The 25,895-nt window shown below is 40.6% G+C and overlaps 1 long non-coding RNA gene across 2 annotated transcripts; it reads left to right on the forward strand.

The window, feature by feature from the left end:
* Window positions 1-2,703: 2,703 nt before the first annotated feature.
* On the forward strand, window positions 2,704-24,382 carry LOC118525888 (uncharacterized). Of its 2 annotated transcripts, XR_004912363.2 has the most exons (6): window positions 2,704-2,760; window positions 2,908-3,229; window positions 5,988-6,124; window positions 10,058-10,136; window positions 23,068-23,295; window positions 24,194-24,382. It is a non-coding gene; the product is annotated as an uncharacterized LOC118525888 (long non-coding RNA). The 2 variants fall into 2 exon arrangements; XR_013440940.1 differs by lacking the exon at window positions 2,704-2,760 and having other exon boundaries at window positions 2,802-3,229.
* The last annotated feature ends 1,513 nt before the right edge of the window (window positions 24,383-25,895 follow it).

Here is a 25,895-nt window from a genome sequence, read left to right on the forward strand (position 1 = left end):
AGTATTCAAAGCTATAATTCTGCCTGCTGCATTGACAATCTTTCACATGATTCTAGAGCCTCAGCTTTTCCTTGAATAGTCACTAGGCCTATCATGGGGGTCATCCCAGAACAAGTCTAGCCTGCTTCCGAAGAGTACCTAAGCTGTCACCGCTTGCAAAACAGAAAACAGCTCCACTTTTGATGTGACAGTATTTTTGGGCTTTTGAGACATGTATCAAGATTTCAACGTTCTTGGCGTTCCATGCTCATGGATTGGAAGAACAAATATTGTGAAGATGTCAATCCTACCTAGAGCAATCTACACATTCAATGCAATCCCCATCAAAATACCATCCACTTTCTTCAAAGAAATGGAAGAAATAATCCTAAAATTTGTATGGAACCAGAAAAGACCCCGCATAGCCAGAGGAATGTTGAAAAAGAAAAGCAAAGCTGGCGGCATCACAATTCCAGACTTCCAGCTCTACTACAAAGCTGTCATCATCAAGACAGTATGGTACTGGCACAAAAACAGACACATAGATCAATGGAACAGAATCGAGAGCCCAGAAATGGACCCTCAACTATATGGTCAACTAATCTTTGACAAAGCAGGAAAGAATGTCCAATGGAAAAAAGACAGTCTCTTCAACAAATGGTGTTGGGAAAATTGGACAGCCACATGCAGAAGAATGAAACTGGACCATTTCCTTACACCACACACAAAAATAGACTCCAAATGGTTGAAAGACCTCAATGTGAGACAGGAGTCCATCAAAATCCTAAAGGAGAACACAGGCAGCAACCTCTTTGACCTCAGCCGCAGCAACTTCTTCCTAGAAACATCGCCAAAGGCAAGGGAAGCAAGGGCAAAAATGAACTATTGGGACTTCATCAAGATAAAAAGCTTTTGCAAAGCAAAGGAAACAGTCAACAAAACCAAAAGACAACTGACAAAATGGGAGAAGATATTTGCAAATGACATATCAGATAAAGGGCTAGTATCCAAAATCTATAAAGAACTCATCAAACTCAACACCAAAAGAACAAAGAATCCAATCAAGAAATGGGCAGAAGACATGAACAGACATTTTTCCAAAGAAGACATCCAAATGGCCAACAGACACATGAAAAAGTGTTCAATATCGCTCGGCATCAGGGAAATCCAAATCAAAACCTCAGTGAGATACCACCTCACACCAGTCAGAATGGCTAAAATTAACAAGTCAGGAAATGACAGATGTTGGCGGGGATGCGGAGAAAGGGGAACCCTCCTACACTGTTGGTGGGAATGCAAGCTGGTGCAGCCACTCTGGAAAACAGTATGGAGGTTCCTCAAAAAGTTGAAAATAGAGCTACCATATGATCCAGCAATTGCACTCCTGGGTATTTACCCCAAAGATACAAAAGTAGGGACCCGAAAGGCTACGTGCACCCCGATGTTTATAGCAGCAATGTCCACAATAGCCAAACTGTGGAAAGAGCCAAGATGTCCATCAACAGATGAATGGATAAAGAAGAAGTGGTATATATATACAATGGAATATTATGCAGCCATCAAAAGGAATAAGATCTTGCCATTTGCAATGACGTGGATGGAACTGGAGGGTATTATGCTGAGCGAAATAAGTCAAACAGAGAAAGACATGTATCATATGACCTCACTGATATGAGGAATTCTTAATCTCAGGAAACAAACTGAGGGTTGCTGGAGTGGGGGGTGGGGTGGGAGGGATGGGGTGACTGGGTGATGGACACTGGGGAGGGTATGTGTTCTGGTAAGCGCTGTGAATTGTGCAAGACTGTTGAATCTCAGATCTGTACCTCTGAAACAAATAATGCAATATATGTTAAGAAAGAAAAAAAAAAAAAAAGAAGAAGAAGAAGAATGTAGCAGCAGGGGAAGAATGAAGGGGGGGAAATCGGAGGGGGAGAAGAACCATGAGAGACAATGGACTCTGAAAAACAAACTGAGGGTTCTAGAGGGGAGGGGGTTGGGAGGATGGGTTAGCCTGGTGATGGGTATTGAGGAGGGCATGTTCTGCATGGAGCACTGGGTGTTATGCACAAACAATGAATCATGGAGCGCTATATCGAAAACTAATGATGTAATGTATGGGGATTAACATAACAATAAAAAAAATTAAAAAAAAAAAAAAAAAGATTTCAACGTTCTTGGGATCATGTTTCAATTAGATTCAAACTCCAGGAACTGTGAGCTTCCTCTTCCCCTTAGCAGTGTCTACAAGGAGGCTGCTCTCAGCTGCAGCCTGGGAACAGGAGTAGGCCCTTCCATGAAGGCAGTGGAAGGTCTCTACTTTTCCCTTTTATGTCCTTCATTGGGGGTCATTGTCTTTTCCCAGGGCACCATGTGATAAAATTCTAGGACCCAGAGTACATGACACTTTTATGGAAGGACACAGTTTTCCTGGGAAGGAAAAACAAGGGAAATGAAGGCTTCATTTGAAATGGCTCAACGTAAAAGTAGTGTTCACAAATCAACTCAGATTCCATAGCAATTCCTTGATGCCATGTTTCCATTTCCCTTTCTGTACCCCTGTGGGGCTGGGGAGAGTTGAGAGGCGCTGCAGAGGGGCCTTGGCACCACTAGGAGGCAGTATTGGATAGGAAGAAAAAGGAAAACCCCATTCATCCTATCTCTGTAGAATGAAGGAGCATTTCAGGAAACCTAAATTTAAAATATCATCCTCTTGCCAGTCAGAAGTCATCTGCTTTTCCGCACTCCGATGGCATTGCCTACACGGACATGTTAGAGCAAGTATGCTTTGCATTCATTCTTTCTTTTTTTTTTTAAGATTTATTTATTTACTTGAGGGAGAGAGAGCATGCATGTGTGCGCAGGGGGGAGGGGCAGAGGGAGAAGGAGAGGTTTTTTTTTTTTTAAGATTTTATTTATTTATTCTAGAGCGAGAAAAACAGAGAGAGCGCGAGCAAGGAGAGGGGCAGTGGCAGAGGGAGAAGCCGACTCCCGGCTGCGTAAGGAGCTGCAGGCGGGGCTCCGTCCCACCGCCCGGAGCCCGAGACCCGAGCTGAAGGCAGCCGCTTAACCGGCTGAGCCACTCGGGCACCGGGAAGAGAGAGTCTTGCGGACTCCGCGCTGCAGGAGCCGGAGGCCGGGCTGTATCTCACGCCCCGGAGATTACAGCCTGACCTGAAACGAAGAGTTGGTCGCTCAACTGACTGAGCCACCCAGGTGCCACTGCATCCATTATTTTCTCCATTCACTTGTAAGTTCCTTGAAGATGATTGTCTTAGGCTTCATAAGTTTATTACATAGTATTTGTTGAATAAGTGAATCTTTTATGAGCACCCTCTCAGTACATGCTGAGTTCTTAACAGTTGAAAAAATTTTTTATAAAAACACGATTTTGAAGTTTTAATGTAGAGTTGAAGGTATTAAATAAGGAAGACATAACGAACCCAGCATTGAGCTATTTCACAACTAACACAGCCATGCTTATTTCTTTGCAGGGTGCTGCCACCTGCTTACTTTAGGTCACTGGATCCTCATAATAACCCTGGGAGCTGAACTGAGTGACTCCAGGAGTCTACAAGAAGCCACAGCCCTCAGGGACTCATTTTTTTTTTTAAGATTTTATTTATTTGACAGAGAGAGACACAGTGAGAGAGGGAACACAAGCAGGGGGAGTGGGAGAGGGAGAAGCAGGCTTCCCGCGGAGCAGGGAGCCCGATGTGGGGCTCGATCCAGGACCCTGGGATCATGACCTGAGCTGAAGGCAGACACTTAACGACTGAGCCACCCAGGCGCCCCATCAGGGACTCATTGGATTTTGTGTTTGGATGGGGAGCCTGGACTGAAGGCACCCCACTCCTTTCTTCAGCCTGTGTTAATCCCTTCTGTTCCTGAGCGTTTTGGCATAGAGGAGGTGGAAAAGGAAGACACAGTATTTCTGGCTACTCAGGCCAGTGAAGGCAGGAGGGATAAGCTGAAGAATCAGTAGAGATATGGAAAAAATTATTATAGAGATATGAACGTGTTGGTGCTGAACTGTGTGGAGTGGCTCAAAGGATTGCATAATAAGGGCTGGACTTAGGGAGCATATAGGCGGCCTCTGCCAGCTTGGGGTGGAGCAAGTTCTACGAGAAGGCAGAAGGATGAAGACAAGACATGCAGGAGTTAGGGAAGAAAAGGGTGTAAGGAGGAAAGGGGGCTGTCCCAGCTGCCCATGTAACCTCCATACAGTTAGCTAATAGTGCTTAACCTTGAGAGTTTGCCCCTTGAGATGCCAAGAAAGACTTAATACTTTGTGTTGAACACCTGGCTTAAGGAAAGACTACTCATAATGACCACATAGCTCAGTGTGTCTCAGTGTGCCTTATCTATCGTAATATTGGAGCATCATCTGTAATGTCCAAACCAATCTTTCATGCCTTTCACTGAGTGCCTGAGAAATGTTAGGCATTATTATTACTATTGATAGTGTTACTCATTGTTATTATTGCTACATCATGACACAGAGGCTTATTCTGACCAATTGTTACATTTAGTTTTGGAGACAGAACCACTGATACCAATAAAGAGAGTACAGCACTTATTTATTTATTTAGATAGATTTTTTCCCTATTATTTATTTATTTAATTTTAATTCTAGTGTAGTTAGCATACAGTGTTCTATTAGTTTCAGGTGTACAATATATGCCTCAATAATTCTATACATTACTCGGTGCTCATCATGATAAGTGTACTCTTTGATCATCCCCATCCCCTATTTCACCCACCTCCCCTCTGGTGACCATCAGTTTGTTCTCTATAGTTCAGAGTCTGTTTCTTGGTTTGCCTCTCTCTTTTTTTACCCCTTTTATTCATTTGTTTTGTTTCTTAAATTCCACATGTGAGTAAAATCATATGGTATTTGTCTTTGAACAACTTATTTCACTTAACATAATACCCTCTAGCTCCATCCATGTTGAGAGTCCAACACTTTTGACCCCTGGTGGATTTGGTTGGCTGCTGGGGTAACTACACTTTGCCTTTTAGGCTGACATTCATGAGGGAAGCGCAGTTGGCATAGTACTGTCCAACAAAGAAATCTAAGGGTGCTTCAAGGTTTCTAGACTTGTTTCGTTTCAATGGTGAGGGCCTTAACAACTGGAGAAGGGCACTCCAGCTGGATTTGCTAGTTCTCTTTTGAACTTAACAGGTCGCATCTTCTTAAGCCAACTTTAACATGCCTTTCCTTCTTATTTTAAGAATTAAAAAAATGGGATAAGAATAACATCCCTGTACTTTAAAAAACTTTTATTTTGAAATTTTTCAGACATAAAGAAAATTAGAAAAAAGTGTACTCAACACTTCTATCCTCAGTTGTTATCTTGCTACATATACTTCATCTATGTGTTTTTTCACTAAACCATTTTAATTTGTAGACTATATGAAGTTTCAGTCCAAAATACCTCAGCATGTAATCCTATGTCACATGGTACCATTATCACTCCTAATGAATGAACAGTTATTTCCTTATATACTGACTACATTCAATTGCTTCAACTGACCTCAAATGTTCTTTATATGTTTTTTTTTTCAAGTCAGGCTCTTATCAAAGACCATATGCTATATCTGTTAGTCCTAAGGCTTGTATAAGCCATAACAGTGGTCCTCCACCCCTTTTTCTTTTGTCCATCTGTGAAGACACTAGGTTAGTTGTTTTATCGAATATTCCTAACACCCCTAAACTTGAACTTCATTGTAACTACAATGCTTGGGGTTGGAAGTGGGGATGCCAGGGTGATGCCAGGGTGATGTTAGGAACCTCCATGAGCCACGGATTTCTTTTGTTTTCAGTTTTAATATTGATGTAAATTTTACGCTGTCACCCACAAAAAATAGGATTGTGACATATTTCACAATTTCACTCCCTATATTATCTTTTTTCAGTTTTCTATCATATTTCTGAGGTACTCATACACAGTTTTTTCTTTCGAGATTGAGCTTCCAAATATCCTCCAAATGTGCTCCTTTTTCAGAGTTTGCCATCTATCGGGTGGAATGTCAGAAACTCAAAGAGGCAGGACTCCATGCCAAGGTTGTGGCAAATCAAAATTCTACACTGTGTTTTCAAGTTGGCCTGTTGGAGTTATTTTGTATAATACACTTTTTGCAGGTGAGAACGCTTTTGGCAATGTTCCTAATTTTAAGAAACTATTCGTAGTGTTTTTGTTTGACTGCTGAGCAAGGTAAAAAATCATTGGACCAATTGCTCAAGGTTGGTGGATAAAATCAACCTTCCTTGGCAAACAGAGTTTGTAACTCTCTGCGAACACTTTAACAAGAGCAGTTTCAAAGAACAAATATTTATAACATAAAGGTTACAAGTAGAAGTCCTAAAAACTAGTAAGATAAATTTTTGAAGATTATATGGAAACTCTTTCCTTATCTTAGTCACAGAGTTACACTGATGACAAAATACAGAATGTTGTGATGACAAAATACAGAATAAGTAAAAACTTTACTTATATTTTATGGTAACCGGTATATATATATGTTCAGTTCTATTTTATCCAAACAAAGCCTATTGTAAATCTTGTGGTTTGCATTCTCAAATGTGCTCCCAGAAACAGCTTCCTAACATTTCCCTCAATGTTTCCTGCTTAAAACAAAACAAAACAAATAAATGAACAAACAAGATAACTTTAATATAAATTAAGACTGAGTCAAAGATATTTGGTGTCTTGAGTAATTTATTTCCACTCAGTGGACTCACTGTCCTAGATTGAGCATCCCTGAATTCCTTTCCTTTCCTCTTACCAATATGCATGAATTATATAAGGTTCTTTTTCTTCCTAAAGTGGCTAAGCTGTCAGTGGAAATTTCATTTCATTTTCTTGGTGAAATTGCTTTTGAGGAATACTCCTTACTCCAGGCTCTCACTGCAATTTTGTATTCAAGGGAAGGTTGGTCAGCTTGATTGATACTGAACAGAGAGACCTTCAAGGGAGAAAGAGCTAAGATTCCAGATGCTCATCCTTTCTGCCTAGGGGGACAAAATACAAGCAGTCCACCTTCAGAGGGGTAGGATGACAGGCAGGCATTCTGCACTGGCCCACCTGCTTTTTATTTCTCTGCTTATGTCCATTGGACAGCCGGTAGTCTTGGGCCTAGCTGGTGTAGGAGAACCTTCCCCACTGCTAGTTGGCTATCTCTGCATTTTGTTTCTTCTTGGGAGATCAAAAAACATGAGAGTAAATAAGGCCTAAAATTTACTAGTTTGAAACACTGGTTATGAGAATCTTTGTCTTAGCTGGGTTGATTTCAGTTTTATCAAAATAACTGGGGGTTAACGAGAAATCCTGATCCCTCTTCACAAAGACCATGACCTCTCTCTATATATCCATCCTGGGAAAGGAGGTATGTGAAGTGAAAGTGGGAATTCTCCACAAGGCGAGTGATGAGAGATGAGGGCCTGGCGGTGTAGATGACCATGGAAAGCAGGTTCTGTAGACTCAGAGGTAAACTAAGGATGGTCCAGCTGAGTAGATGACAAGAGGGCTAGTCTTTAAGGGGTGTGTGGTAGTATTTAAAATATGTCCACCCAGGGAAAGAAACAACAAATGTTGGAGAGGTTGTGGAGAAAGGGGAACTGTTGGTGGGAATGCAAGTTGGTACAGCCACTTTGGAAAACAGTGTGGAGGTTCCTCAAAAATTTAAAAATAGAGGGGCGCCTGGGTGGCTCAGTTGGTTAAGCGACTGCCTTCGGCTCAGGTCATGATCCTGGAGTCCCGGGATCGGGTCCCGCATCGGGCTCCCTGCTCAGCAGGGAGTCTGCTTCTCCCTCTGACCCTCCCCCCTCTCATGCTCTATCTCATTCTCTCTCTCAAATAAATAAATAAAATCTTTAAAAAAAAAAATTTAAAAATAGAGCTACCCTATGACCCAGCAATTGCACTACTGGGTATTTACCCCAAAGACACAGATGTAGTGAAAAGAAGGGCCATATGCGCCCCAATGTTCATAGCAGCAATGTCCGCAATAGACAAACTGTGGAAAGAGCCGAGATGCCCTTCAACAGATGAATGGGTAAAGAAGATGTGGTCCATATATACAATGGAATATTACTCAGCCATCAGAAAGGATGAATACCCAACTTTTACATCAACATGGTTGGGACTGGAGGAGATTATGCTAAGTGAAATAAGTCAAGCAGAGAAAGTCAATTATCATATGGTTTCACTTATTTGTGGAACATGAGGAATAGCATGGAGGACATTAGGAGAAGGAAGGGAAAATGGGGGCGGGGAATTGGAGGGGGAGATGAACCATGAGAGACTATGGACTCTGAGAAACAAACAGGGTTTTAGAGGGGAGGGGGGAGGGGGGATGGGTTAGCCCGGTGATGGGTATTAAGGAGGGCACGTACTGCATGGAGCACTGGGTGTTATATGAAAACAATGGATCGTGGATCACCACATCAAAAACCAATGATGTATTGTATGGTGACTAACATAACATAATAAAATTTAAAAAATAAAATTAAATAAAATATGTCCACCAATTCTTTGAGACTTCTCCTTTCAAGATGTGGAGTCTCTATTTCCTCCCCTTGAACCTGGATGGTCTTACGGCTGCCTTGATGAATAAATGTGGCCGAAGCGATAGTGTGTGACTTCCAAAGCTAAATTAGAAAAGGCCAGGCAGCTTCTGATATTTTCTCTTGGGACGCTCGCTTATGGAACCTGCACAGCCATGTAAAATGTCCACCTGAGACCATGATGTGGGGAGGAGCCCCAGCTGTTCTAGCCTGTAGCTGTTTGAGTGGCTTTGGCCCAGGTGCCAGATAGGTGTGAAGAAGCCTTTAGGATGATCCTAAGCCCCCACTGCCTGACCGCACCTGCACAGAGAACGGAATGAGAACTGCTTAGCTGGGTCCATTCAGCCCAGGATCAGTAAATAAATTAATACTATTTTTAACACGTTTGGGGGTAACTCTTAATGCAGCAATAGGTAATTGAAGCAAGGCATTAAAATAGAACAATGCTGATAAACTCAAGTTCTCTCAAAAATTCTGGTGAAATGCAAATAAATCCCATGCCTGCTGAAGTGGGTGTTGCTCTTGTGAGCAAAATTAGTTAAAAAGCACTTTGCTCGGGCTTGAGCCCATCTCTGTTGTGTATTTGTGTGAAAAGCAATGGAGTAAATTCCACATCTCTGTACCAGGGATGGCTTAGGGGAGGCTGGGACTAAAGGGGAGGAAAAATAATTTCCCTCCACCCTTCTAAGTTCTTGGCTGAGACCCCTGTAGTAAACGACAGAGGAAAACAAATAGAAGTTGATTACCATGTGTATCTCCTGTGCACATGGAAGCTACCTCGGGAAAAATGAGTAACTCCCTGAGGTGCCTTAGGATTCAGGCTTAAATACCATTTTAATAGGGAAAGAGGAGGAGTGTAAGCCTCTTAGGGGAGAGGAAATCATTTTTAGGAAAGACAAATGGGCACTTCGAAGAGTAGATGGGAGGTATGATAGTTTGTGACAAAGTCTGTCTGGGTGTGGTGTCCAATTTTATCAATCTTCCCTGGTTGTTGAAACTCCCAAGGAGGAGATTTATGACAATTGAGTTCCTTTTGGACCATGTGTCTTTAGGTCGAAAAGGGGAGTTCAGAGAAAACCTCTCCCTGCATTTGCTATTTTCCAAGTGCCTACAGCTCAAGACAATCAATGTACCAAGGTGGCATATTTGGGGGTGGCATGTCCTGAACTCCTACAGTTATATTTTGGGGTGGCATATTCTGCTACCCTTCTGGGCAAAGCTTTCTTCCTTGATAAAAAGAGATTCAAGAGGATGAAGGCTTACCTTCCAGGCCCCAAGCCTGGGGGCGGGGAGGGGGGGAAACAAGAACCCCCCAGTTCCATCTTCATTTTGGTGCTGAACTCACCAACCTGGAATTTCTGGTCACTGGGCTTCATGTTGGATAATAATTGCCCTTTTGATAGGAAGGTATCCTATTATTTGTGGTTTGACACAATGTATATTTGATATGATGTGGCTTCCAAGGAATGCATGATTTTTTTAAAAAATTCTAAATTTTAAATCCTTTAGTGCATCTTCCAAGAGGTTTCCTGGTTTCAAAAGTCACAAAGGGAAGCTGAAGATAGAATTTGCATTTGATAAAAAACAGGTACTATTTTACTGTTTTTCCCCCCCTCTCAGGATACTAAGCCTACTTCAGCAAGTAGAAGTAAGTTAGGAAATGGATCTGTTTTTGTTCCTTCTGTTTCTGCAAATTTTCTTGTGTAGAAAATGATTTGGAATCCCAAAGTGAAATATGAAATGCCATGGAAGATAATTACATTTTAGGATTTTGTAATCAAAGGCTGTCAGCGGTTGAAGTAAAGTCCTTCCCTGTTTGATTTTAACATTCTAGAATGGTCAGCTTTTATGGGCTGAATTACGTCTTCCCCAAGTTCATTTGTTAAAAGCCTCCTAGTATCTCAGAATGTGACCTTATTTTGGAAATAGGGCCTTAAAGAGGTAATTAAGTTAAAGCGGGATCGTCAGGCTGAGCCCTAACCCACTACGCCTGATGTCCTTATAAGAAGAGATTAGGATGCAGAGGGAGCAGCCACACCCGGTACTGGGACGGACGGACGGACGGACAGACGTGTGAACACACAGGGAGAAGGCAGCTGTCTGCAGCCAAGAAGAGAGGCCTCAGGAGAAATCAAGCCTGTTGATACTTTGATCTTGGACTTCCAGCCTCTAGAACAATGAGAAAATGAATTTCTGTTATTTAAGCCGCCCAGCCTGTGGTATTTTGTTATGGAAGTCCTAGCGAACGAATGTGACAGACATCTGCCCATTGACTTATGGTGATGTAAGGTACAGTTTTTCGTCCCTTCATTTCATCACTCATAAGGGAAGGGATGAAAAAACTGCAAGTTAAGAGACATTTGCAAATAAGTCAAAATACAGAATTATATCCAATGCCACTTCTTTGGAAGGGGCATACAATTTTTATGAATAGGTAATCAGCTTCATCCCACCTGCACTGTATGTTAAATAAATGTTTACGGATTCTGGTTTGAAGGTGACATTACATCATCAGGCTGTCAAGTTTGCTCACAGGTCTCAATCTAACCTCAGAAAGAATAAGGGACTTGGAGCCACTTGTGATAATGAGGTGTTTGTGAAGGAGAAGACAGGGAATAAAATTTGACTCATTGGTTTGACGCAGTGGATAGCTATGAGACAATGATGTTAGAGCCATTGTTAATATTTTACATTTATTAGTAGATAAGGAAACACTTGATTTTATTTTTGTTCGGAGTTCCCAAAAGATGAATTAGTTTCCTGAAGAATATGATCCAAGATCTGTTGGACTAACTCCTTTATGTAAGGTTGTTTGGAAGCAAATTTGTTTCCTTTGTATAATACTTCATGTGATTAGTCTTTTGGCCTAATTATAAATTCAGTTCTCAAAACAGTTTGTCCCTAAGTAAATCGCAATGCTGTTTTCTATTTGATTTTCTAAAAAAAGAAAATCTAATGGAAATGTCCTCACTAGTATTTATTTGTTATTATACTGCAATTAATGGAAATATGTAGTTATTACTCTTTTTCCTCCCAGGTCATTTTGATGCTATGGAAATTACCCAGGATGCTTTCTAATAAAATAAAAATAATAGCTCAACAATCTTATCTAGGTTTTCTCAGGTCTGTCTTGCAAAATTGGCCATCAGGAAATATTTTATCTACCAAAATATAACACTAGTATATACAACAAAATGGTATTTCTTGAACTGTGGCTCACAAAAAAAAAGATACACAGGGAGCTGAAAATTTTTAGTATTTTCTTGCTCAGTTTTCAGTGACATTCTTGGAAATAAAAGCCTGACTTATAAAAAGAAAGCCAATTCTCTTTGATATATTGATATGTAAATTTAGGAAAGGTCCTCAATAGCTATGGAATAAAAACCGGAAACGGCAACTGTAATTTTGTTCGATTTTGTTACCAAGAATGTAGTCGATTTGTTAGAAAAGGTGCCTGCTTCTAATAAGTCAATAATCAATAGTTAAAAAATAAGCATATACGTGTGGAACCTTTTATTAGAAAAAATTTGGCACTATCATCTACAGGAACACAAATTTTGCTCTTCCCAAGTGAGGAAAGAATTCACACAGTTGCACTTAATAGAAGCAGGACCAAGTAGGCATATTTGATGAGCCACCTGCTGTGGAAGCTTTAAGGAAGGCCTACAGAGATGAAATTTAATACAGTAAAAAAAAAAAAAAAATATATATATATCTATTTAGTTTTATTATTTATTTATTATTCACTTATTTATTATTAACATATAATGTATTATTTGTTTCAGGGGTTCAGGTCTGTGATTCATCACTCTTACACAACACACAACACCCACCACAACACATACCCTCCCCAGTGTCCATCACCCAGCCACCCCATCCCTCCCACCCCCCACCACTCCAGCAACTCTCAGTTTATTTCCTGAGATTAAGAGTCTCTTATGGTTTGTCTTCCTATCTGGTTTCATCTTGTTTCATTTTTTCCTCTCTTCCCCTATGATACTCTGCCTTGTTTCTTAAATTCCACATATCAGTCAGATCATATGATAATTGTCTTTCTCTGATTGACTTATTTTGCTTAGTGTAATACCCTTTAGTTCCATCCATGTTGTTACAAATGGCAAGATTTCATTTTTTTGATGGCTGCGTAATATTCCATTATATATATATCACATCTTCTTTATCCAGTCATTTGTCAATGGACATCTAGGCTCTTCCCATAGTTTGGCTATTGTGGACATTGCTACTATAAACATTGGGGTGCATGTGCCCCTTCAGATCACTACATTTGTATCTTTGGGGTAAATACCCAGGAGTGCAATTGCTGGGTCATAGGGTAGCTCTATTTTCAACTTTTTGAGGAACCTCCATACTGTTTTCCAGAGTGGCTGCACCAGCTTGCATTCCCACTATCAGTGTAGGAGGGTTCCCCTTTCTCCACATCCTCGCCAACATCTGTCGTTTCCTGACTTGTTAATTTTAGCCATTCTGACTGGTGTGAGATGGTATCTCATTGAGGTTTTGATTTGCATTTCCCTGATGCCAAGTGATGTTGAGCACTTTTTCATGTGTCTGTTGGCCATTTAGATGTCTTCTTTGCAGAAATGTCTGTTCATGTCTTCTGCCCGTTTCTTGATTGGATTATTTGTTCTCTGGGTGTTGAGTTTGATAAGTTCTTTATAGATTTTGGATACTAGCCCTTTATCTGATATGTCATTTGCAAATATCTTCTCCCATTCTGTCAGTTGTCTTCTGGTTTTGTTGACTGTTTCTTTTGCTGTGCAAAAGCTTTTTATCTTTTTTTTTTAATTTTATTTTACTATGTTATGTTATATGCAAACAATGAATCATGAAATACTACATCAAAAACTAATGTTGTACTGTATGGTGACTAACAAAAGCTTTTTATCTTTTTTAAAAATTTATTTTATTTTTTAAGATTTTATTTATTTATTTGACAGAGAGAGAGCACAAGCTGGGGGAGCGGCAGGCAGAGGGAGAAGCAGGCTCATCAAGCAAGGATCCTGATACAGGGCTTGATACCAGGACCCTGGGATCATGACCTGAGCCGAAGGCAGACGCAAAAGCTTTTTATGTTGATGAAGTCCTAGTAGTTCATTTTTGCCCTTGCTTCCCTTGCCTTTGGCAATGTGTCTAGGAAGAAGTTGCTATGGCCAAGGTTGAAGAGGTTGCTGCCTGTGTTCTCCTCAAGGATTTTGATGGACTCCTGTCTCACATTGAGGTCTTTCATCCATTTTGAGTCTATTTTTGTGTGTGGTGTAAGGAAATGGTCCCGTTTTATTCTTCTGCATGTGGCTGTCCAATTTTCCCAACACCATTTGTTGAAGAGACTGTCTTTTTTCCATTGGACATTCTTTCCTGCTTTGTTGAAGATTAGTTGACCATAGAGTTGAGGATCCATTTCTGGGCTCTCTATTCTGTTCCATTGATCTATGTGTCTGTTTTTGTGCCAGTACCATACTGTCTTGATGATGACAGCTTTGTAATAGAGCTTGAAGTCCGGAATTGTGATGCCACCAGCTTTGCTTTTCTTTTTCAAAATTCCCCTAGCTATTCAGGGTCTTTTCTGGTTCCATACAAATTTTAGGATTATTTGTTCCATTTCTTTGAAAAAAGTTGATGGTATTTTGATAAGGATTGCATTGAATGTGTAGATTGCTCTAGGTAGCATAGACATTTTAACAATATTTGTTTTTCCAATCCATGAGCATGGAATGTTTTTCCATTCTTTCAATTCTTTCTCAATTTCTTTCATGAATATCCTATAGTTTTCTGAGTACAGATCCTTTGCCTCTTTGGTTAGATTTATTCCTAGGTCTCTTATGGTTTTGGGTGCAATTGTAAATGGGATCAACTCCTTAATTTCTCTTACTTCTGTCTTGTTGGTGTATAGGAATGCCACTGATTTCTGTGCATTGATTTTATATCCTGCCACTTTGCTGAATTCCTATATGAGTTCTAGCAGTTTTGGGGTGGAGTCTTTTGGGTTTTCCACATCAAGTATCATATCATCTGCAAAAACTGAGAGTTTCACTTCTTCTTTGCTGATTCGGATGCCTTTTATTTCTTTTTGTTGTTGGATTGCTGTGGCTAGGACTTCTAATACTATGTTGAATAGCAGTGGTGATAGTGGACATCCCTGTCGTGTTCCTGCCCTTAGGGGGAAAGCTCTCAGTTTTTCCCCATTGAGAATGATATTCGCTGTGGGTTTTTCATAGATGGCTTTTATGATATTGAGGTATGTACCCTCTATGCCTATACTCTGAAGAGTTTTGATCAAGAAAGGATGCTGTACTTTGTCAAATGCTTTTTCTGCATCTATTGAGAGGATCATATGGTTCTTGTCCTTTCTTTTATTAATGTATTGTATCATATTGATTGATTTGTGGATGTTGAACCAACCTTGCAGCCCAGGAATAAATCCCACTTGGTCGTGGTGAATAACCCTTTTAATGTACTGTTGGATCCCATTGGCTAGTATTTTGGTGAGAATTTTTGCATCCATGTTCATCAGGGATACTGGTCTGTAATTCTTCTTTTTGGTGGGATCTTTGTCTGGTTTTGGGATCAAGGTAATGCTGGCCTCATAAAAAGAGTTTGGAGGTTTTCCTTCCATTTCTATTTTTTGGAACAGTTTCAGAAGGATAGGTATTAATTCTTCTTTAAATGTTTGATAGAATTCCCCTGGGAAGCCATCTGGCCCTGGGCTCTTGTTTGTTGGGAGATTTTTGTTTACTGCTTCAATTTCCTTGCTGGTTATGGGTCTGTTCAGGTTTTCTCTTTCTTCCTGATTTAGTTTTGGTAGTTTATAGGTCTCTAGGAATGCATCCATTTCTTCCAGATTGTCTAATTTGTTGGCATATAGTTGCTTATAATCTGTTCTTATGATTGTTTGTATTTCTTCAATGTTGGTTGTGATCTCTTCTCTTTCATTCATGATTTTATTTATTTGGGTCCTTTCTCTTTTCTTTTTGATAAATTTGGTCAGGGGTTTGTCAATTTTATTAATTGACATTAATTATTATTAATTTCAAAGAACCAGCTCCTAGTTTCGTTGATCTGTTCTATAATGTTCTTTTGGTTTCTATTTCATTGATTTCTGCTCTGATCTTTATTATTTCTCTTCTCCTGCTGGGTTTAGACTTTATTTGTTGTTCTTTCTCCAGCTCCTTTAGGTGTAAGGTTAGGTTATGTATTTGGGACCTTTCTTGTTTCTTGAGAAAGGCTTGTAGTGCTATATACTTCCCTCTTAAGACCGCCTTTGCTGCATCCCAAAGATTTTGAACGGTTGTGTTTTCATTTTCATTTGTTTCCATGAATTTTTTAAAATTCTTCTTTAATTTCCTGGTTGACCCATTCATTTTTTAGTAGCATGCTCTTTAGCCTCCATGTATTTGAGTTCTTTCCAACTTTCCTCTTGTGATTGAGTTTCAATTTCAAAGCACTGTGGTCTGAAAATATGCAGGGAATGATCCCAATCTTTTGGTACTCGTCGAGACCTGATTTGTGACCCAAGATGTGACCTATTCTGGAGAATGTTCCATGTGCACTAGAGAAGAATGTGTATTTTGTTGCTTTGGGATAGAATGTTCTGAATATATCAGTGAAGTCCATCTGGTCCAGTGTGTCATTCAAAGCCCTTATTTCCTTGTTGATCTTTTGCTTAGATGATCTGTCCATTGCAGTGAGGGGGTGTTAAAATTTCCTACTATTATTGTATTATTGTCAATGTGTTTCTTTGATTTTGTTATTAATTGGCTTATATAATTGGCTGCTTCCATGCTAGGGGCATAAATATTTACAATTGTTAGATCTTCTCGTTGGATAGACCCTTTAAGTATGATATAGTGTCCTTCCTCATCTCTTATTACAGTCTTTGGTTTAAAATCTAGCTTGTCTGATATAAGGATTACCACCCCAGCTTTCTTTTGATGTCCACTGGCATGATAAATGGTTTTCCACCCCCTCACTTTCAATCTGGAGGTATCTTTGGGTCTAAAATGAGTCACTTGCAGACAGCATATCAATGGGTTTGCTTTTTTATCCAACATGATACTCTGTGTCTTTGGATTGGGGCATTTACCCCATTTACATTCCGGGTAACTATTGAAAGATATGAATTTAGTGCCATTGTAAGGTGACTGTTACTGTATATTGTCTCTGTTCCTTTCTGGTTTATGTTACTTTTGGGCTCTCTGCTTGCTTAGAGGACCCCTTTCAATATTTCTTGTAGGGCTGGTTTGGTGATCACAAATTCTTTTAGTTGCTGTTTGTCCTGGAAGCTTTTTATCACTCCTTCTATTTTCAATGACAGTCTAGCTGGATAAAGTATTCTTGGCTGCATTGAAGTAAAAGATATCGTTAAAAGGAGACACAACTCTGCAAAAGATATTTTTCTCATTTTATAAATATATTATTAAATGCTACAGCACTATTCTACCAAATTCATCTCCTTATGTTTCATGAGATTACCAAGATAAATGAACATCTGAGTCAGGGGTGGTAGAGGGGGAAGAGATTAGACTAAATTATCTCTTTTGTAACTATAAGAGTCTGTGGCTTCAGGACAAAGAAGCAATGAGCGTGATAGCCAGTATTTATCTAGCACTTCCCCTATGCTAGGCACTGTTCTTAGTGCTTTGTAAAGTCATCTGTGAGGCTCCAGGGTTATATGGAATGAAAAAACAAATAGCTCCAAATCAGAGGCAAATTTTGACCATTAAATTCTAGAGGTTTTGGTTTAACAAGAAAACACATTATCTCTATGGCCCCAGTATTCTGAGGGATAGGGAAATCTCATCTTTGATTCAGCAATTCCTGCTTATCCTACACTACCCATTCTTCCCATTTCTAGCAGCTGGCCTGTGAGTGCCTAGAATAAAGCCTATGTGTTTCTCCCTCCCTCCCAGTTAGGTAGGGCCATGTGACTAAGTTCTGGCCAACAGAACAGAAACAGAAGTATTGTGAGGTAACATGTAGGAACCTGCTTTCTGAGACTATGTATATGCTTTAGGTGGATCATCAGATTGTACTCTTTTTGTTGCCTCTTTGGGAAGGGACTTTTGTCCCATGAAGTAACACATCAGGCTAAATGATTTCTATATGTCTCTTGCAGGGACACAGCACGACAGCCAGCCAGTTTTTTGTGTGCTTAGCTTTTTTTTTTTTTAAAGGTGAAAATGTACAAAGAAGAAAGTTGAAGTCAAGCTATTACATTAAGGAATTGAAGTAAGTAGATAGAACATAAAGTAGGAAAGTAGTAAATATTAGAAATGGAACAGATCAGTAAAGTCTGTGTTGATCCTTGAATCACTGAAGAATTAATAGGTCACTATGCTAAAGCAAAGAGTGCTTGTTTTTAACATTTAACAGTCTCATTTATTTTATGAACTTGGTTCTCTGGATTCTCAAGATCATCTGCTACTTTCTTGGGAAAATAACAGCTCACATTTTAATATATCTCACTGCCATGGAACGTACTTTCTGGTGCGTCTAACTTTTCTCCTATTCATTCATTACCTTATTCATTTTGGAGATTTGCAAGACTAGAGCTGATCCATGAAAACTTCATCTCTCTCTTCCTCTGTTTTTGTACTTTATACTTCCTTAGTTAAGGATGTCCTTTTCTTATCTGGCTGACTAACTCCTACAGCACCTTGGCTCAAGCTCAAGCATTATCTCTCCTTAGGGAGTCCATTGTTTCTAGAAACCTGGTTTAGGTACCCCATTGTGTGCTCCAGCCCACTGAGCCTATCTCCACCAATGCACTTATTACTCAATGTTGTAGCTCTGTTTGCTCCTCTCTTCTTCTCCCCTGGACTATAAGCTCCTTAAAGTCACTGTCTTTCATCTCTGTGTTCCTAGATACCATCAAAGTGCCTGTCTTATAGCAAATCTACAATAAATTCTTCTTTAAAATTTTTTTTTCTCAGATCTGCGATTCCAAATATCTCAAACACATTTTTCTTTAATACATTTTTAAAGTTAAATTTATCAAGGAGTGGGGTGCCTGGGTGGCTCATTTAGTTAAGCATCTGTTTTTGGCTCAGGTCATGATCCCAGGGTCCTGGGATCGAGCCCCTCGTTGGGCTCCTTGCTCAGCAAGGAGCCTGCTTCTCCCTCTCCCTCTGCTCCTCCCCACTGCTCATGCTCTCTCTCTCTCTCTGTCAAATAAATAAAATTATTTATTTATTTAAAAGATTTTTATTTATTTATTTGTCAGAGAGAGAGAGAGAGAGAGCACAAGCAGGGGGAGCAGCAGAGGGAGAGGGAGAAACAGGCTCCCTGCTGAGCAGGGAGCTGATTCGGGGCTCCATCCCAGGACCCTAGGATCATGACCTGAGCTGAGGGCAGCCGCTTAACTGACGGAGCCACCCAGGTGCCCCAAATAATATCTTTAAAAAAAAAAATTTATTGAGGAGTAAATTACATTTACAAAATACAATAAAATTAACATTTAAAATTGTACAGATTGATGAACTTTGCCAAATGTATACAGTCTTGTAACCACACTGCAACTGTGGTATAGAACATTTCCATCCCCTCTAAAAGTTCCATTTGCTCCTCTGTAGTCAATCCCCTACGTCATCTGGCCCCTGGAAACCACTGCTCTGATTTCTGTCCCCACAGTTTTGCTAGTGCTATACTGTCATATAAAATGGAATCATGTGTAGCATGTGTGGGCATACATTTTCTTGCACTTTGGTTAATTGCACTTCACAAATATTGTGCTTTTACAAATTGAAAGTTGGTGGCAACCCTGCATTGAACAAGTCTATTGGCACCATTTTTCCACAGCATTTGCTCACGTCCTGGCTCTGTGTCACATTTTGGTAATTCCCGCAATATTTCAAACTTTACTATTATTATTATATTTGTTATGGTGATCTGTGGTGGACGATCTTTGATGTTACTATTGTATTTGTTTTGGGGTGCCACAAATTGTTCCCATATAAGACAGTGAACTTACTTGATAAATATTGGGTGTGTTCTGCCTGTTCCCCATCTCTACCTCTCCTTGGGCCTCCTACTCCCTGAGACACAACAATATTGAAATTAGGCCAATTTTCAACTTTTTGAATCTCAGATCTGTACCTCTGAAACACATAATGCAATATATGTTAAGAAAGAAAAAAAGAAGAAGAAGAATGTAGCAGGAGGGGAAGAATGAAGGGGGGGAAATCGGAGGGGGAGAAGAACCATGAGAGACGATGGACTCTGAAAAACAAACTGAGGGTTCTAGAGGGGAGGGGGTGGGAGGATGGGTTAGCCTGGTGATGGGTATTGAGGAGGGCACGTTCTGCATGGAGCACTGGGTGTTATGCACAAACAATGAATCGTGGAACACTATATCTAAAACTAATGATGTAATGTATGGGGATTAACATAACAATAAAAAAATTAAAAAAAAAAAGGGTAGGAGAAAAAAAAAAAAAAAGAAATTAGGCCAATTAATAACCTTATAATGGCCTGAAAGTGTTCAAATGAAAGGAAGAGCCAGTCGATGTGGCAACCTTCATTGTTGTCTTATTTTAAGAAATTGCCACAGCCACCCGTACCTTTAGCAGCCACCACCCTGATCAGTCAGCAGCCGTCAACACTGATGCAAGACCCACCACCAGCAAAAGGATTATGACTTGCTGAAAGCTCAGATGATGGTTAGCATTTTTAGAAATATAATATTTTTAAATTAGGGTATGTACATTGCTGTTTTAGACATATTGCTATCGCACACTTAACAGACTACAGTTTAGTGTAAAGATAACTTTTATACATGCTGGGAAACCAAAAAATTCATTTGACTCCCTTTATTGCAATATTCACTTGATTGTGGTGGTCTGGAACCAAACCCACAACATCTCTAAGGTGTGTCTGTCTGTATTCCTTTGTGTTTCACTTTTTTCACTGGACAGAATGTGTTTGAGACCCACCCACATTACACATATCAGCAGTTTATTCCTTTCCATGTCTAAGCAGTACCCATCTTATGTGTGGTCTAAATATGTTTAACCACTTGATGGACGTTATAGTTGTTTCCAGTTTTATTATAGGGATAACACTGCTATAAACATTCACATGTAGATCTTTATATGGGCATATATTTTCATTTCTCTTGGGTAAATGTATAGGATTGGGATTTCTGGGTTGCATGGTAAGCCTGTGTTTAACTTTATAATAAAACACTAGCATTTTGCAAAGTAATCGTGCCAATTTATACTTCTACCAGTAGTTCATAAATGCTTTTAAAACAAGTATCATATGTATACTAGATTTCTGATTCTTTAGTTGTCAGATATTGCTAAGTTGCTTTAAAAAATGTGTAAAAATAAATGGATGGATGTACTGAGGTCTAGCTTTTTTTTGGTTGCCAGAGTAGAAAGAAATTGAGTAAGACCCATTCCTCCCAAATAATTCCTCCACTGTTTTAATTATCAATATTTGAAATTCCTTCCTTGCAGTGTCATTGTCCCCCCAATACTTTGTTGGAACTCCAAGTCCTCGGGAAGCTGATCTGATAGGATCACTTTGTCGAGATTTATGAGGACCAGTTTCCAAAGCCCTAGCTGTGAGTCGAGTGGGAGGGCCATTCCGAGTACGGAGAGTCTGAGTCTGGGGACGAGCCAAAGACGGGAAGAGCAGAGGTCCGGGATGAGGGACACACACAGCAAAGGGCCAACAAGCCGGCTGGAAGGAGACTGGAGCCGGCCGGCCGTTGTATTCCTCTGCCAGCTCTAGCAGCCGATCGGGGTTTGAGAACCAGCTGTACCACTTTCTAGGCACGTGGCTTTAAGCAAATCCTGTAACTTTTTATTTAAACGTCAGATATTTTTTTTCCCCCTCCATCTGAGATGCTGAGGAAATGATAGTAGCTCCATCTGCCTCAAATGATTGTTGTGGGCATTGCACTGAGACGTACTGGTAAGTGTAACATATACTGCATTAGTGTCTTTTATTTTTTAAATTTTTTAAAGATTTTATTTATTTATTTGAGAGAGAGGGAGAGAGAGCACAAGCAGCGGAGGAGGGGTTGAGGAGCAGGAGAGGGAGAAGCAGACTGCTGCCAAGCAGGACCCTGGGATCATGACCTGAGCCGAAGGCAGACGCTTAACCGACTGAGCCACCCAGGCGCCCCCAGGAGTATCTTTTAATTGGTCAATTTTAAAAGCTGCTTTCCGCCCTAAATTCTCTTCTGTTGAACCTTCTTTTGACTTTTGCTCTATAACTACCATGTCAATGGTCCCCTCTCTCAGATCCATTTAATCTCTTTTCCTGCCCCTTTAGAACATCCTATGTGCTTTAGAGTAGTAGTCTGTGATACTTTCATAAAATTTCTTCCTACCACAGTCCATCTCAGACCCAGAGAACAAAATTGTGAGGTTTTAGACGTGACTGAGATGTGCCTTCAGTTTGGGGTTGTGTGACATGTCCAAGACTACTCAAATTACATTGTGACAAACAGCTCATCAATCTGAGATGCTAGGAGTCTTCTTAATTTCTGAGGGGGTGTAGATATCCTTCTGTGACTCTTCCCCTGTCTCTCCAACACAAGCATCGTTTCACAGAAGTTCAGACAAAGTCATTTATAAAACGCCTACATTTTCCTGGACATTTTCCTATATTCCCTTTCTATTTATAAACTGCATTTGTTTTGCCTTTTTTGTGTTCCAGCATAATGTTTGTTTATAAAAAAGATGTCATGTAATCCTTGCAATGCCCTCCATGATAGGAAAGATGAAATGAAGTTTTAGTGGAGTAAATGACTCGCTAGGGAAAACACATGTCTATGCCATGATGTCATCACTGATGATTCCATGGCCCCTTTGTTCTCTGGGGACCTGCTGTTTCCATAGGCAGTCTAGCTCACAGGATGGTTTTGCTTTCAAGTAAAGCCAACCTCAAAATTATGCTAAGTGCAAGGGCCAGAAGTTAATAGGGGTTAAGGAATTTCTGAAGACAATAGTGCAAAGAAGTTTCCTCTCTTCTTGGCAGCTAGTTCTCTAGACTGAGCGGAATGAGTCAAAATTCTTATTAAGGTCTTATTAAATCTGCTATCAGTAACCAGGATTATTTGGCACCTTGAATAGGGACTGGCTGAGCTTACTTTTTAGCTACCAACTGCCCAGCCCAGCTCAGCTCAGCTCAGCTGTCCAGATGTCCGCAGAAGGTGGATATTTACCACTGCATTGCTATTTATCAGTGATAGAGTCTGCTGCTCATTCCCTATCTTCTCTTCTCTCTTTCTTCCATAATAATGGAACCTCAGAGTTTTAGATGGGCACCTGGGTGGCCAGAATAAACTACGTTGTCAAGCCTCCCTTGCAGCTAGATGTGGCCACGTGACTAAGTTCTGACCAAAGAAATATAATCACAGTCATCCAAAAGCAGCTTGTGGGAATCTTCCTCTGAAGACAACAAAGATTCCTGTGTGACCACCGTTCCCCACTTTTTTTGTGGTCCTTTGCTTTTTTCCTTTTGGCTAAAATTTGTGTGTCATACCTTAGGTCAGAACAGCCATCTTGGGCCTCAGAGAGAGGCCTCACCGGTGGAACACTAAGATGATGGGAGCCTGCATGTCTGAGGACATCATGGAACTGTCACTGTCTTACCTGTGGACTGCCCACCTTTCGACTTCCAGGAGTGTTTTCGTCCCTGTTAGTTCTGTCCCCTGTTCCTAGCAGCAGAACCCTTCTGAGGCAACAGAGCACCAGCTGTGGATGCTTTGAGGAGAGGTGAGATTGGAAGTGGGAGTGGCGATGTTCTCATGGATTCCCAAAAATGGTCTCAGGAAGGAAGGAGACACTGCCTAGTAGGATGTGAGGCCAGTGGGACAGGTCGGTCCTTCCACCTGCACTCAGACCGCATGGCAACTGCCCTGGTGTTGCTTCAGCATCTGCAGCAAGCAGTCCTCGAGGCTGCCCCCCTTCTTGCCTGCTCTGCAGCAGGAACTAATGGTTCTGAGGCACCTGGTCTCCTTATTAGCAGCTCTGTCAGCTGTGCTGGTAAGAGCTAGGTGGGCCAGGCACATCTAGATGCATCCATCACTGCCTATTGGTGGCAGTTTTGTGTTGCTTTAACTTTCAAAGATTTCGGATGCAGATATCCTGTAATGGTGGCAGGCTTCCACTTCCAATCCCGTTCTTGAGGGAGTGCGGCAATGAGTTCCAGCATGTTTTGCAAAATGAATGACTTGCCCAAGAATAATGGAAAGAAGCCCAACCAGGTGCTGGCGCCTGGATCCTAGTCCTGGCACCAATGACAGAAACATGACATTGAGCAGGCTCCTGGGCGGCTCTGGTTCTCAGGTTTTGTAAATGTGAAATGGCACACTGGGTCATGTGATTTCTTTCTTTCTTTCTTTTTTTGAAGATTTTATTTATTTATTTGAGAGAGAGAACATGCACAAGGAGGGGGAGAGGCAGAGGCAAAGGGAGAAGCAGGCTCCTCACTGAGCAGGGAGCCCGATGCAGGGCTCGATCCCAGGACCCTGGGATCATGACCTGAGCCGAAGGCAGATACTTAACCGACTGAACCACCCAGGCGCCCCAAGGGTTACATAATTTCTAAGACCCCTTTGGTCTTACAGTCTGCTGGTTGTCCCTCATTATCCTTTCTCTCTTTCTTCCGTAGGAATAGAACATCCGAGTTCTGTTATTCATCCTGATAATTTCTATCACCATTAGATAGTTGAGGCCTACCATACAATTTTATTTCTATCTCTGAAAGTATTCAACTCACCTGTGTAATATACGTATAGTAAAACATATTACAGTCTTTTCGTTGGAAATGGAAGAAATAAAGCAAATTTGTCCTTATCTTTGGTCTTATATTAGTAAGAATAAGAAATAAAGAGCATTTTTGAGTGTCTTTTGGCAAATGAAACTGGACCATGTTTTTGTCTGATTTCATCTTTAAAGCCAATGACAACAATGAAGCCGATTGTCTCCAGGTGTCACCTGGAAGGTGGAGTTGTGAAAACTTGGGAAGCAGGTGGGGATGGGTTTGATTCTGGCAGCCCCACTATAGACTCTGTGGCCCCGGCCAATCAACTTTCCCTAAGTTTGCTGGTTTCCTCAAAATAATTTTCCAACTACTGCTGGCAACACAGAACCCAAATTTAAACACTTCCTTGGAGCGCTGATTTGGGGACCAGCCCTATAGGTGATTGGCCCTCCTAACCTGCCAGTACTAGATGACCCCCTTAGTCTTCAGGTAGTAGTTGGGTTCTCAGCCTGCCTTAGCACAGACTTCATGAATAGCCAAGGGGCTTGGCTTAGAACAGCAGGTGTCAACCCTCACAGGCCATCAGAATTATCCAGGCATCTTCAAAAATGTACAGATGCCCATACCCCACTATGGAGAACAGATTTGATTAGTCTAAAGGTGGTGCTCAGACATCGGTACAGGACTTTTTCAGACTCATTAAGTGATTATTTTATGCAGGTAGGCTCGAGACCCATTGGCTTAGATCTCCTATAGTCACCTTAAGCCCCATGGTAGGGCAGTAGGGCAGAAGTGGGAGGAATATCCCGAGCCAATCACAGAGCCCACACAATAGCCATATTGGGAAAGCCCATTATTTATTTGCTGAAATCCTCACCTTAGCTCCAGTGTAGACATGGGAATGAGCATCACACACTGGTAGAAAATGCAAGACCAGACCTCTCAACTTCATCTTCATAGGTAGCAATAAAAATAGTAAAGGCACAAGACTTCATTTCAAAACAGTGTTAATAAAAACATAACCTCAACACTTGGTTCCCTACCTCTGTGTTGTGAGCATGGCCCTAAGTGTTCCTAATGTCAGAGATCAGAATCTTTTATTTTGGCGGCAGTTAGTGGTTCTGTTCAAAGCTATTGCTACCAAGAAAAAAGCCAAAAATATAAGAAAAGAAGCCATTCAATAAATAAAACTACACTTAAAAAAAAAAAAAACCTAGACCATGTGTGAAAGTTTGAAATGATTTTCTCAGTTTAAACAATGAGTGAGGACTTTATGTACTTTCAGTCTGATGAGTCAGCATAGACAGGGGGAGGATGGAGAAAATTGTTTAAGCATTTCCCAGATGTTTTTTGTATCACCTGCAGGGTTATGTATTCAGCCACCCATGAACAAGCTTGCAGGAGGGCCAAAGAACAACAGTGCCATCGGTTTCCCTTTGAATAACTAGCTGCCTGTCACACAGAGTGCAACTGTGACTCTTCAGTAGTTTTTCACACTTTGCAAAATTCTGGCAAAAAAGGGAAGGATGCATTTCTCTCTCTTAAAAATATCTGTAATGAAATCTGAGATATTATTTATATTTTATATAAACATATTAATAAAATGTAG

Source organism: Halichoerus grypus, chromosome 9, assembly GCF_964656455.1.
Source record: "Halichoerus grypus chromosome 9, mHalGry1.hap1.1, whole genome shotgun sequence".
Lineage (NCBI taxonomy): Eukaryota > Metazoa > Chordata > Mammalia > Carnivora > Phocidae > Halichoerus > Halichoerus grypus.